We start from the raw sequence: 15,391 nt of genomic DNA on the forward strand, positions 1-15,391 counted from the left end.
TAAGACATTGCCTTCCTAATTGAGTTCTGTACGCTTGCAAGCTGTAGCTCTAGCTGATTGAATGGTCACTGGATTTAACTAGGTAGACTGGTACAATCAGTGTATTAAGACATTGTCTTCCTAATTGAGTTCTGTATGCTTGCAAGCTGTAGCTCTAGCTGATTGAATGGTCTCTGCATTTAACTAGGTAGACTGGTACATACAGTGTATTAAGACACTGTCTTCCTACTAGAGTTCTGCACATTGCTTGCAAGCTGTATATAGCTGACAGAATGGTCACTGGATTTAACTAGGTAGACTGGTACATACAGTGTATTAAGACATTGCCTTCCTAATTGAGTTCTGTACATGCTTGCAAGCTGTACAGTATATACTGTAGCTGATTAAATGGTCTAGGCATTAAACTAGGTAGACCGGTACATATAGTGTATTAAGACATTGTCTTCCTAATTGAGTTCTGCACATGCTTGCTAGCTGTATCTGATTGATTGGATTCTGGATTCAACTAGGTAGACTGGTACATACAGTGTATTAAGACATTGTCTTCCTAATAGAGTTCTGCACATTGCTTGCAAGCTGTACAGTATATAGCTGATTGAATGGTCATTGGATTTAACTAGGTAGACTGGTACATACAGTTTTTTAAGACATTGCCTTCCTAATTGAGTTCTATACATGTATGCTAGCTGTATATACAGTACTAGCTGATTGAATGGTCACTGGATTCAACTTGGTAGACCAGTACATATAGTGTATTAAGACATTGCCTTCCTAATAGAGTTCTGTGCATGCTTTCAAGCTGTATATATACAGTTAGCTGATTGAATGGATTCTGGAGTAAACTATGTAGACCAGTCATTTTGATGATTGATGGTGTAGTTGTACATGTGTACTTCACCACCGTTTGTCGGCTGGTGTGACTGAACTATAAATTATTCACTCCTAAATTTGTCTTGTGCCCTCATTATCACAAATTTCGGGCTGCTCCAATAACTAGTGAGACTTTACACCAAAAGTGTGGCCTTGTTCGCATATTAGGATGCAAGTGGTCTTATCGTCCAATCCATATATCCCAGATTTGTCCAAATTGTAGAAGGCTATAGATCTACAGTATGCCTCACAAGCCACGCCTCACACATCCCTCCCCACCTCACACCCCTTCCCCCACCTCACACACCCCTTCCCTTGCCTCACACACCACCTCATACCCCTTTAGACCCACACAAATCTATACTGATGAGGTTAAGTAACTGGGGAGCTAAGAACGAGTGATCCCTGAGCATTCACAGAACCATCTTGCTTGCCCTTACAAGGTAAGGATCCCCTCCGCCTCTCCCTCCCAAAATAATCATGACCATAGCCCGACCTGAGTAAGAATAGTGATCACAGCTAACAATATTTAACAGTACTCCAGAATAAATTCAAGCAGTTTATACACAGGATGCATAGATGTAGTAAATGTTTAAAAAAGGAAATAAAACAATAAAAATTATTAAAAATAAAGTTGCATCTCTTTATTCCACAAAAAAGTTTAAAGCTACGTTTACGTGGTCGCCTCGATCCTTAAAAAAAAGCTATTAAGTTTTTGTCCTAATCTCCTTGTTCCTGAGCATGAATTGTTTTACGACCTTTTTGGGTTTTTTAAAGTAAAGTATCTTATCTGCATACTGCATGTAAGTACAGGACTGCACATTTGCATTGATCATCAAATTTAATACGAAATACAAGCTTGCATTGATTACATTCCTTCCCAGATTCCTTCAGTTTCCTTTAATCTTTAATCTTCACCACACGTCCCTTTTATTAAGACAGGCTTATCAAATTAACCTCAACACACCCCAATAGGCTTGTAGGAGGGAGAACAGTTTTTCCATGTTCAAAATGATAAATCATTAATGGGATTAACACCTACGGTATTGTAAGTTTACTGTGTACGGTAAATCTTTCGTAGTTTTACTGTAAATGTTGGTGAAAGATATTAGTCAAAAGCTGATTATAACCTAAGCAGAGTCACGCTAGACATCCCTCGATTGGGATTTATAGTCACCCGTCACTCATCTTAGAGCTCCGACGACAAATTTGAGATACAGAAAGGTCGCAAGATACACTTCAAGACCTACACGAACATTAAAAAAAATTTACATTGCACAGTTTTAACATTGCAGAAGAAGTGGGTACAACATTCTTGAAATTTTTAACGCATGAAAAATGTGTTGTGTTGAAGTAACAATCTTTCACACATGAATGTTAAATCACTTCCGACGCAAGTTCGAAAAACAATCTGTTAATTATGTCGCCCCTCGCTAGTAATTAACAAAGCTTATATACAATTTCATGTTGTGTTCAAATGTATCACTTGCTCGCAGGGAATAATTTATTCCGTAATTGCATCCCATAATGCATTGCAAAATGAGCACATGGGGATACGGTACAGATGATACAAGTCAAAAGATGTATGGCAGTTTTTTTTCTATATGAAAACTTGAAAATGAAACGAAAAGTCTTTTCATAAATAATGAGACAAAAATCAGAACTTTCCAGATTGCTTCAAAAACTCTAAATATAATAATAAATAATAATAATAATATATATTGTAGATTTATAAAGCGCAGACATATCCACCGATAACATCGGTGCTCAAGGCACATCACGATATTACCCTGGTCAACGATAACCTGTCAAACATATAGAGACAATCCCTCCACATGGCAGCAGCTAAACAGCGCCCAGTTGACAGTTTATCTCACAGGTACCCATTTATACGCCTGGGTGAAGAGAGGCAATGGGGATAAAGTGCCTTGCCCAAGAACACGACGCAATTATCTGGTCAAGCCTCGAACCTGCAATCCTTAGATCACAAGTCCACTGCCTTAACCACTTGACCACAACGCTCTCTAAATATATGCTCTGCCATGACTTGGTATAACCAAGCCCAACTTGAATCATTTCGATGTTACAGGTAGCTCCTTGTTTTGTTTCTTGTGTGTTCTTTTTGGTTAAAACATTAAAAGGAAACTGTAATTGAACACATCTGGTTTTGAAAACACTTTATTTAAGTATACTGCTGTAGTACAAACTTATTGCTAAGATTGCACAATTTGCATGTAATCAACTCCAAGTAAACTGTGCTACCATTCAAAAGTATGTATATTGTATATAGCATATTTATTGACATGTTATTAGATAATATGCTACAGAGATATAATATCATAAAACTTCCTCCAGTTCTAAAACGTTAATTATGCCGTTTCTGAGCTTTCAAAAAGATCTCTAAAGTGGAGTAAAACTCTCATGGGATATCATAACTTTTGGAATTTTGTTCCAAAGTTACAAGAGAAATGCTCAAAATATGTTGTTTAATTACTTCTAGCACAATCTGGCCATTTTTATAGCACAACTGGTAAGTTTTGGCTGATTGAAATTGTTCCAAAAATGACAGAGAAATATATGCTCAAAAGATGTTGTCATTTGTGAGACGTTTAAGCAATATTAATACAGTACATCTCGCCATTTTTTGTGCTACTGCAAGTATATGGTCACTTTCAATACATTGAGACAGTTGTCTTGGTGACGAGCAACATGCAGTACAATGCATCTTTTAAAGGTTGAACACGAGTGACCATTATTGTGACTATCTAGCATATTGTGGGGCTAATGTCCTTTAAGCTCTCACTTATCAGCTCTAGAGGGATTTGCATAACATGGATAACAGACACAGACATCAATATGTTTTATCATTCATGTTATATAAATCCATAATCTGACAGGTGGATTTAACATTTTAATCTTAGCACACAGATGGGAAACAATGTACAAGGAATTAAATGGAGGCTTAAAAGCCTGGATTGAGGTCACCGTACCTTCAACACGTTTGCAGTACCTGGTGAATGCTAAATGTACTACGTGATGAATCAATATTGATCAAACCATCTTTAGTGATTATTTCTGCAGACCTTCAATGCGTATACAGATAAACATGTTCTTTGTTATTGTAAGAGCACAAAAGATTATGCCTTATAAATGCAGCCTGGTTGCATCATGCTATGCAGTCCACTTTGAATGCAAAGTCAGGGCTACAGTTGACATGGTACAGTAGATGCTACAGCCCCCCCCCACCCCCCTCATGTAGAGTCCTACTTCTGACATGGTACAGTAGATGCTACAGCCCCCCCCCACCCCCCTCATGTAGAGTCCTACTTCTGACATGGTACAGTAGATGCTACAGTCCCCTCATGTAGAGTCCTACATTTCACATGGTACAGTAGATGATGCAGTCCCCTCATGTAGAGTCCTACTGTTGACATGGTACAGTAGATGCTACAGTCCCCTCAACAAGAGTCCTACATTTGACATGGTACAGTAGATGCTACAGTCCCCTCATGTAGAGTCCTTCTGTGACATGGTACAGTAGATGCTACAGCCCCGTCATGTAGAGTCCTACATTTGACATGGTACAGTAGATGCTACAGTCCCCTCATGTAGAGTCCTACTTTTGACATGGTACAGTAGATGCTACAGTCCCCTCATGTAGAGTCCTACATTTCACATGGTACAGTAGATGATGCAGTCCCCTCATGTAGAGTCCTACTGTTGACATGGTACAGTAGATGCTACAGTCCCCTCAACAAGAGTCCTACATTTGACATGGTACAGTAGATGCTACAGTCCCCTCATGTAGAGTCCTACTTTTGACATGGTACAGTAGATGCTAAAGCCCCCTCAACAAGAGTCCTACATTTGACATGGTACAGTAGATGCTACAGTCCCCTCATGTAGAGTCCTTCTGTTGACATGGTACAGTAGATGCTACAGCCCCCTCATGTAGAGTCCTACATTTGACATGGTACAGTAGATGCTACAGCCCCCTCATGTAGAGTCCTAATTTTGACATGGTACAGTAGATACTACAGCACCCTCATGTAGTGTCCTATTTTTGACATGGTACAGTAGATGCTACAGCCCCCTCATGTAGCGTCCTACATTTGACATGGTACAGTAGATACTACAGCACCCTCATGCAGAGTCCTACATTTGACATGGTACAGCACAGTAGATGCTACAGCCCTGTCATGTAGAGTCCTACATTTGACATGTACAGTACCTACTACAGCCATAACTATTGGACACCCTAAAATGAATATCAGTCAAATACTTACAGCTGTATTTTTCCCACAATAGAAGGTGAATCGACTGACCCACTTGGCTGGACAATCAGACCTGTACTTTTAAGTATTAAAACTTCTATATATACAGTCAGCGTACACAGCGATATACTCTAGATATTGGTGTGTATAACGTCCGTCTGATGGTTACATTATGACAAATTTCTGTTTAGAAGGAAATTGTTGAGAAGAAATATACAGACTTCCACTTGAAGAATTCAGATCTATAGATAAAATTAAATGGTCTGGAGAACCAAAAAATTGCTTTCTGGACTGCTAGATTGGTTTCCAAAAATCTATAGACATTAACATTATGTTTTTCCTATTTTAAGGTCAGTTCATTATAAAGTTACTCTCACACGTTCGCACCTTGTGAGCGTTACTTCAATTCCACTACATACATCACGCACATTAGAACCTATACGATATCGCCCCCTCTACTACAAAGAGCTCTGTGAGCCCCCATTCAAACAACCGGTTCAGAAACTGACTGCACACTTTCAGACAGCTATATCTGTTTGTGGCATAAATCATGCAAACTTCATATATAAATCTTATTCAATGCCTATCACAAGGACGTTTACTCATTGTAAATTTTGCAAATATATGAGTGTCAAATTGTGAATGAATCTCTAGATGGAATGCTTTATAAACTAATAAACTCATTCCCCACTACATAATTTAAATTATTTACATAATTTGCATAATTTAAATATTTAAAATAATTTACATAATTTAAACTAATTATTTGAAATAATTTACATATTAAAAATAATTTGCATAATTTACATAATTTAAAGGACCATAATCTAGCCTTTCAAAACCTGTATGTTTGTACTGTAACCTATTCCTGGGTATCCTAATACTGACATGTCCTTGACCAGTTGTAGCGGTGTACCCTTCTCCTGGTGAAGCCAGCTCAACATAACAGTACCTGTGTGTACAATAATTAATGAACCCTTTAACAACTCTGTACCCTTTAATTGGTGTACAGTACAGTAACTTTCAAAACACCATTGTATGCTTAAATTGATGTCAAATACTGTACAACTTCTACTTTTTGTACTAGTTAGTGCTTTCAAACAGACCTGTATACCCTTTTAATTGACTGAATAATAAAGTTTTAAATTTCCTTCATGAAAACATTAATGGCAACATGTTCATGAGAGGTCTTTCACACATTTTATCATCAGTTTTATCTGCAAGGCAAACTTTGTCTTGACTTCTGCAGTAAACGTTTTTCAACCCTTTCTTTAACTGATGTACTGTAACCAGTCTACCTGGCAACAGGCAGGCCTGTGTTTCACTTGACACCCACTAAAGTAAAACTTTCACAATCCCAGTGTTCAAACAAAATATCACAAATATTTGTCTAAAAGGTGCAGCTTTTTCTTCATTTTCTGTCAAACTAAGATGACAGGTTTACAACCCAGAGAGAAACTTCTGGATTTCAAACAAAGCCTGCGAACTGCAAACTAATGAACAATTGTAGACCGGAGCCAATCAGCGCAGGGTCATGTGACCTTCAGAGATTCCCATAGAGTCAACATCTGTGATTCCCTCGACAGGAAGCATTCAAAGTTTGACATTGCAGATCATTTATACGGCAGTACCGATGTCGATGTAACACCGCGAAATGGAGGGTACTTGAGCAATCATCAGTTTCATTAAATAGCTGTGAGCTACTATGTCAGAGCTTCCTGTGATCTACACATATGTATGCCAGATACAGTGCATATAGCTGTGGTGATTTAGTTTATCAGCAGCCTGGCTCTACACATTAAAACCTAACATGTTGATTGCATCCCAATTCAGGAAGGTAATTTCAAGTGGTAATGTGACGAGATTAAAAAGTAATCCCGGAAAACATCTGCAAACTCGTCTGCCCATTCAGACAGTGCCACGGAAATAAAGTATTTGAGAGATTTCAGCATGATTGTAGTATTGAAATCGACTTGGAATCCTGAGCCTTAAATTTAAGGTGTTGTTTACCCTTCAATATATCTATTTTCCGCTAACCTTTGTGGCATTCCATCAGCAGTATGAAGAACCTTGGTTTCCCCTAGGTCAATAATAATGTCCAAGGTCTCTGTTCATTCGATATTGAAACATTTCTCAATATTGTATAGCCACAGCATAACTAATATCTGTGCCAATATGAACAATTATTGACAAGTTGGTAATGCTGCTTAAATTAAACATTCAACATTCTAAGGTAAGTGAGGTGGGTGGGAAGTAGCATGGGAAACTCCCGTAACAGAGCTATATATCCCAAATAGGCCTTTAACAACTGGCAAAAATGGGAACAAAAGACAAACTGAACCACCCCCAACCTCCCCCCCCCCCCTCAAATTTGAAAGGAATACTTACTGGGCTTTGATCATTTGTAGTATAAAGCTTTCAAGAGGGATGAACCCCGAGTGATGTCCGGATGGCTACCGAGAACCCCAAAACTAGCTGGTTTCGGTAATTTTACGAGAAACGATACTAACCTGTCTCCTACATGCTCACTACAATCTACCTAGCCTACAGATTTGTAACGTTCTTACACAGCCCCCTAATGACCCTATATGAGCTCACTACCCTATTCCTTCCATATCTGCCCTTTCCATGAAATAATCCAAAGATTTGAACAGATATGATATTACCAACGAAAAAACAAAAGTTCTGGGCACATCAGATGATAAAATGAGGAGAGTCTTTGGCCAGTATGAGTGACCTGTCAGTGAGGACTGACAAAAAGCAAAACAGGTTACCAGTTCAACTCTAGACACTGGACAGCCAGAGTGCTGAGGTTGTGAGGAGACAGGTACAGTGTAACCTACTGTCACAATAGAAACACTGCATATAATAATGGTACAGTGATTAACTTCTGTACTTTACCTAGATACGAATGATAATATACACACTTTTGACTTTAATTTAATGATAACATTCAAAGTTGCTGTCATTTTAGAAATGACACTTTGCAGATAAAATATTGAAACAGTAAATTAAAATATTAAATTAAAATAGTAAGTAATCGTAAGTATATATACTTTTCTACATAAAGTACAATTGTTCCCAGTATGGAGGAGGTGACAGTTGATATTCCAAAAACAGCAAGTAGCCACCAAAACGTCCATCAAATCTGTCACATTTATGATCTGTATACAGTATGTGTGTGACAGTACATCATCATGTTAATTTGTGATCCTAAGTCAGCATAATAAGATCATGTACATGTTGTACAGTACATTGCTCAGTTTTATCGTAGGTACGTACATTGCACACTGTATTTCAAATTTTGCAATCACTACATCCAAGTAAGATCCTAGGGTCTGCCAAGTAATTGTAAGTATATACTTTTCAACATAAAGTACAATTGTTCCCAGAATGCCGAGCTGACAGAGCCTGATATTCAAAAAAATAGCAAGTAGCCATCAAAAACTTCCATTCATGCTGTCACATTTATGATCCGTATACATGTGTGACAGTACACCATTATTCATGTTAATTTGTGATCCTAGGTTTAAGCATAATACTATTAGCACCTGTACATATGTACAGTATTCATGTTCAGTTCAATTATAGGTACGTACATTGTACATACATACACTGTAATGCAATCCCTACATGTATTCAAGTTAGATCATAGTGTCTGTCATCAGAACTTTTGATTTATATCAAACTTCCTGGAAAGAACAACATATTTAACCCATGACAGCTTCTTACTGAACAGTAAAGGTTACCAATATCACATTAATTACATTAAGACAATAGATGGCGCTATTCCTAAACAGACTATCTCGATATTTATTTTTCATGTATGACAACATCATAATTGTATTAATTTTAATGCCACCCTTTGTTTGACATATTCTACCTGATCAATATATTATTTTTAACCTTGCTTAAAATCCCCCATTACAATATTTGTTTTTCATTTTATTCCCCTGCTTTGTACATTTTTCCTTATAAATCTTACTTTTTTCTTCCTTTTATCCCATTTTCTCCCCCCTCCCCCACCCCCTCTATTTTCCCTTTTCCCTCCTTTTTCATCTTAGTTTTGCTGTGGATGGGGAGTGGATGTGAAGTGTAAAGTGGGTTAGATAGTGGTATTTGAAGCAGGAATAAGGGTTCAACTCTAAAAATAAAAAAGTTGTAATTTTAATCCATAAGCCCTTACTGGTTTCTTTTACCTTCCTGGTCGCTTTAAGCATCATAAACATAACTGCCTCATTATGATTATGATGATTACAAAATTGGGTGAATTTCTCATGTTTTCCACAAAAATGTGACTGCTGTTTGTTGCTTCTAAGATATTAGAAATAATGTCCCCCCCCCCAAAAAAAAAAAAAAAATGTTTTTTTGTGATGAAAATTGAGAAAAACATCAAGCCATGAGACTTTTTCAAGGTATCCAATCTCTCAAAACTTTATGAACAGGATATATAATTCTTAAAAATAATCTTTAAAAGGAAGACCTAATGCAACGGCCTTGTGGTTGAGCGATGATGCACATCTGTCTTCTTAAATATCCTCCTGTGGATAAAATGTAAATACCTGGCTCCCCCTAGCTAGCTTTTGTCCAATTATTATTATTATTATTATCATACCTTCTTATCATCTGTATTTCCTTATTTTCAAATAATTACTTAAACCCCTACCAGTCCCAACAGTGCAATTTATGTAACACTCACAAAATATAGAGCTCAGGTTCATGGTTCTTCTTGCGACAAAATTAATGTGGATTTCCGTACTCCGAACATTAATGCATAATTCGACAGAGAGACCTTTTCCAGAGATGAGCCTGGGGTATAAAAAAAATCACGGAACTTTGCAAAAATTATGGTATAGGCTCCAGTTTGCGTATGCTACAGTGTGTTAGGATAATAGTTTTTGTCCCAAGGTAGAAAGAAAGCACGGATAATCCGCCAATTTGAGGAAAAAGCTCATGCCCGCTTTTCACGAGAAATCTCAGCTCTTGGCGCCCTCGATCGGTACGAACGATACAGACAAACGAAATCAGGGGTGCTTTCTATTCTGGATGTCGCAGACATTAGTATAACGCAGGACTAGTAGCTGTGGTATTCTTGTGCATTAGAGGGATTTAAATCCCACACACTGTCAGGGCAAAGGAATGTCCCTTAATTTATCCCTAATTTGTCACTTAAAAAAGAAGGGCTGAGCACAAATTTAATTGTATGCTACAAGTTAAAAAAAAAATAGACGGATGGAGAATCACTCATATGAAAGAAGGTGTGCATTAGAAAACGTGTTAAGAATTGAAGTGGAAATTATTGGTTAATTTGTTCAGTGAATAAGTAGACTAGGAAATGCTCTCAGCTTGTTCGACAATTTACGATATTATTCTTGAGGCAACCCGAGAGTCGTAGTCTTGGTAAAGTCGCCTAACCGATTGTAAAACGTTACTTTAAAAAATGAACTGCTGGGAATTGCAGCATACCAAACATTCCTGGTATTAACTGCAACATACCACTGATTACATTACTATTTCGAAAAGGAATATGAAACCATTCTCGATGTAAAAGTAAGTGTAATTCATTCCTCCTACCCCGTCAAGAAGGAATCTTAAGTAGTATTAAAAACTATTAACATAAATGTCTACTGTACAGTGGGCTACAGACTAGGCTGGCATACCATTCCAATGCTTGTTTTGGTGTCTTTTATAAAGTACAGTTTGCAACCTAATATCATGAAAACATTTTGTTTTCAGTATATTGTCAAGATTGGGAAAATACTTTTTCCTATAAATACAAACAGTGCGACATAATCATGTTATGGACCGTATTGTAGTATCTTAGTGTACATTTGTGGTTAAGTGCAATACTACCATTGTTAGTCTGTATTTATGTATGTATTTATGTATGTATTGTTTGTATTTGTGTGTATTGTATGTATGTATGCATTTATGTATTATATGTATGTATGTGTGTATTTATGTATGTATGTATGCATGTATGTAGAAGATGGGACATCGTAACAGTTGGATTCCTGTTAGCAAGAAAAAACAGTACTTCTTTTTACTGTATGTGATATATGTACTGTATGCAAAACACATTTAAAAATCTATTCTCAATGGCCAATTTTACAGTCTGAACTATATAACTCAGCTTTGTCCAGCAAAATTATGGCACCAGCTTTAGATTTTGATTCGGTTATGTCTTGGGAAGTAACCTGTTCCGAACTGGGTTGAATTTGACTAATTAGCTTGCTAATTAGTAGTATTTAAATGGTTATGAATATTGTAATGAGATGCAAGATAAATGTGTGGATACTTATACCTTGGGGTCAGAGACACAGAAATTGGTGATAGCATTTATAAGCTTTGAAAGTTTACCAAGCAAGCATGGCCCTGCTTACAAATAGATGGAGTTTCCTTGTTCATTCTGAACATTCCTACTGCCCTTTATGGACATTCCTATTGTCCTTTATGGACATCCTATATTGTCCTTTGTGGACATCCTATTGTCCTTTGTGGAAATCTTATTGTCCTCTCTGGACATCCCCTTCAGGACTGGAGCCAGGACATCTGAGTTGGAGGGGTGAAACACTTTAAGGAGGGGCACCAAACAATTTAGGAGGGGGTGGGGAACAATACACTTGTACATTGAAGATATTGCATTACATGATGGTAGCACAGATGGGAGTGGGGGGGGGGGGATAGGGAAACAGGAGTCTGTACGAGAGGTGGTGCCTCTGCCTGGCTACTGTACGCACCCGATCTTCCTAATGGCACCGACTAACTTTTCAGTTGTTGCTGTATTTTCCAAATTATCCCATGTCACATACTGTACAGTAAAAATTGAATAAAAGCTTTATACCCAAAGTTGGTTTCTGTCAGGAGTGAAGTTTCAGAAATTAATCTAAATATTATTTCCTTCAAATTCTGAGGTGGACATCGAAGATCTGTCCCTCACCCTCTTTCTGGTAAAAAAAATAAAAAGTCTTCACTGTAGATGCTTACCTTGATGAACCCTGGATTGAATTTCTGTTCCAAAGTATATATGGCAAATATCTTAACAGGCTGCACCAATCCTTATGAAAGGAAACCCAATGTAGTCTTCAGTATTCTGTTCAGCTGATAGTGTTAATTTGCTTAAGTCCACCAATTGGCCAGGAATGTCTAATCTGCAAATTATATAGGAAAGAAAACATTGATGCAATGGTGTATGGCCAACAGCAAAAAAAAACTTGAATTATCATTGTTGGTTTAATATGTATGACTAATGTAGTGTTTGCACGGGTTATCCGGGTACCCGGGTACCCGCCCGACGCAATACTACCCGGTTCCTAATTTATTACCCGAATCCTACACAAAGTGTGATTTAAAAAAAAAAAAATTGCAAACCTACGGTTAGGCAGATTTCCCATTGACTTAGTGTGGTGTTAGGCTACCATGTGGTTGAAGATAACAGCAATAACGAAAGTATTCCATGGATATCTTATAACTACGTCACAATTTCAGCTAATAAACAAATGGCTATGCTAGATTACCCCATTGACTTAGTGTGGTGTTAGGCAACCATGTGGTCGAACGTAACAGCAATAATGAATGTGTTCCATGGATATCTTATAACTGCGTCACAATTTTCACAGTTAAAGCTAGATTTCTCATGCATTGACTTAGTGTGGTGTTAGGCTACCATGTGGAAGAAATAATTATTTATTCATTCGTTTATTTCATAGAAGGAAAGGCTGACAAGGAATTTTACGACATGTTTATGGATTATAGACGGGATAACTAAAAAATAATAATCGCAAGTGGATTTTTACTAATCGTGTATTCCAAATGCGATCAAATTGCGCGAATCGCGTAATCTCGCGGCTAATGCGAACCTTGGGCCTGCATAATAGATAGTAGTAGTAACAACTGAGCTAAAGGGATATTTTATGGTCTGATCCAATAGACGTGGAGAGCAAGCATAAGCAACGGCGGCAGTGCGATGTTAACAACATTACTACTAATTAGTAGCATGGAGGTAAAACAGAGTAATGTTAATTATATTAAGTAATTAACAAGTTTATGACAGAAAAAAAGCAAATAGAAATTATTGAGGAAGGTTTTATACCTTACCTTACACATACGTTTTTGAACATGAAGACATTGTCAGTAGAGAATATAATTCATTTATTATAGCATCCAATATGTAATTTCTTGAAAATCGTGATACACGAGGGTAAACAATTTTTTCCGGGTACCCGGATACCCGACGGGTAACGGCTCTCGGGTACCCGGTTCCCGATTTTTGGACCCGTGTAAACACTAGACTAATGCTACTTAAATAATCATTCCAGCTCAAAATTACAGCTGGTATTAAAGGTTTTAGTTCTAAATGACAACTCCACCCCAATTGCTAAAGAGGCTTGGTAATAAAAAAAGAAATAAATAATCTTCTGAAATCTTCTAAAATAAAAAATCTTGTAAAACTATCTTGTAAAATGACAACTTCCATTCCAGTCGCAAACCAGGTTACGCCTACTACAAGTAGTGTGCCCTATGCTACAGTATCTTGAACTACTACAAGTAGTGTGCCCTACAGTATGCTACAGTATCTTGAACTACTACAAGTAGTGTGCCCTATGCTACTGCAGTGCCAAAGATTCCAGCTCATTTACAGTGTGTGGAAGTTGCAAGGAGACAGGTAAGCTAGGAAATAAAAATGACTTAAATCTGCTATGCACCGCTATAGGCCAAAGCAGGCTTGTTACAGTGTGTGATTAAGGTTATGCAGGACATATATAAGTCAGAGAGAAAAGTCGAATTAATCGGGTATGGGCAGTGCTACAGTATAGCCCCATGTAGGCTGATGCAGTGTGCAAAGGTTGTGTGGGGACAGGCAAGCCAAGAAACAGTTTAATAATTTAAATATGTTACAATGTCAGAATGTCCAGAACTTTGATCCATGGATCTAACATTAACAAGCATTTCTAAAAGTATGGGTAAGTACAGTACAGATCTGTTGTTAATTGGGAAACAAATGCACCATTGAAATTATGCTATACTGTGTTTGTCCTTTGATTTGTATGACAGAACGTAGGAGAAGTAGAGTTCCTGTACAGTAAATAATTCAACAGACACGACCGGTTTTATTTAAGGTGTTCCACTCACAGATGGCCATCTCTCCCTAAGTCTAAACGGTACCATTCCCACAGGCAGCTGGAAACTATATATATCCAATATTCAGGACTTTAGGAGATGATTTAAGCGTCTGTAGCCTGATGTATTCTCAATTTCTACTGCAAATCTAATCCCCGTTTGTTACAATAAGGTCAATGAGCAACGCGACAGAAACACAATCATCTCAGGCTGAGCTATAATAATATGATTGTTTCTACACTGATAGTATACAAACAAAAGTACTATATTGGAACAATTAAAGTGGTTTCCCAGGTTACACATCTGGAGTCGTTACCGCTGGAAATGGTCAAATCACCTGGTTTTCTAAATTAAGCGATCTGGTATACAGCTCATAGATTTGGTTGGAAACCTCCATAAGTGTTGTAACATTTGAGATGTCAGAAATGAGCAAAAGTTAAAGCTTTTAAACAAAGACTCGTTTTCCTACGACTTCCAGGAGATGATGTACATGTATGTACCCAGATACTTGCAATATTTCAAGCTGCTCTTTTCTTTGCAAATCTGTAAAAAGTTGGTGGAAAACTGTCAATGCACAACTGCAATTAATCTTTCAGCTCTTGAAAATTAATTATTGGTTGACAAACCCAAGAAGAGTACGTTTCCTGATTTCTTCTGGAAAAAGTTCTCATTTCTGAACTGTGTCGAACAAGTGCAAAAAAGAAACTTGTTGTGGGTGGGTGGGTGGGTGGGTGGTGGCAACTTGTTACCACCACCCACCCTTACTCACTTGCAATAAGTTAAATATGAAATGAAGCTATATTGTAGAAAGATTACATACATGTGTGAGGCCAAGTTACAGAGCTGCCTATAAAAAAAACAAAAACAGAAACAATATACTGTAACAACCACAAATACAACGAAAGCAATTAAATAGCTTTCACTATCTCTGCTCTGGGAATGAGGAGTATTTTAGGGATAATTTCCTCAGATTGCAGAACTCGTCAAACATGCATGTTTGCCTCTCACCATTCCCTAAACTTCATTTTTTGACGGAAGCTATAAAAAGACTGACACAGGTCTACTGTACCATTAGCTTCAAGTCTTCTCTAACCCAGTTGACTAGATTCCCCCTCCTTTTGTGTTAC

At 37.5% G+C, this 15,391-nt stretch overlaps 1 protein-coding gene across 2 annotated transcripts in view; it reads right to left on the bottom strand.

Moving 5' to 3' along the window:
• LOC139969451 (CUGBP Elav-like family member 1) overlaps positions 1 to 15,391 on the bottom strand; it is a 195,688-nt gene that overhangs the window by 143,796 nt on the left and 36,501 nt on the right. The window contains exons 2-3 of one of the 2 annotated variants that reach the window (XM_071974471.1): positions 12,132 to 12,295; positions 9,844 to 9,953 (exon numbers count right to left, since the gene is read on the bottom strand). The gene's annotated coding sequence lies outside the window, so the exon portion shown is untranslated. The remainder of the gene's footprint in view (positions 1 to 9,843; positions 9,954 to 12,131; positions 12,296 to 15,391) is intronic. The other variant, XM_071974462.1, reaches the window with a different exon arrangement.

The sequence above is a fragment of the Apostichopus japonicus genome, chromosome 1 (assembly GCF_037975245.1).
Source record: "Apostichopus japonicus isolate 1M-3 chromosome 1, ASM3797524v1, whole genome shotgun sequence".
Classification (NCBI taxonomy): Eukaryota; Metazoa; Echinodermata; class Holothuroidea; order Aspidochirotida; family Stichopodidae; genus Apostichopus; species Apostichopus japonicus.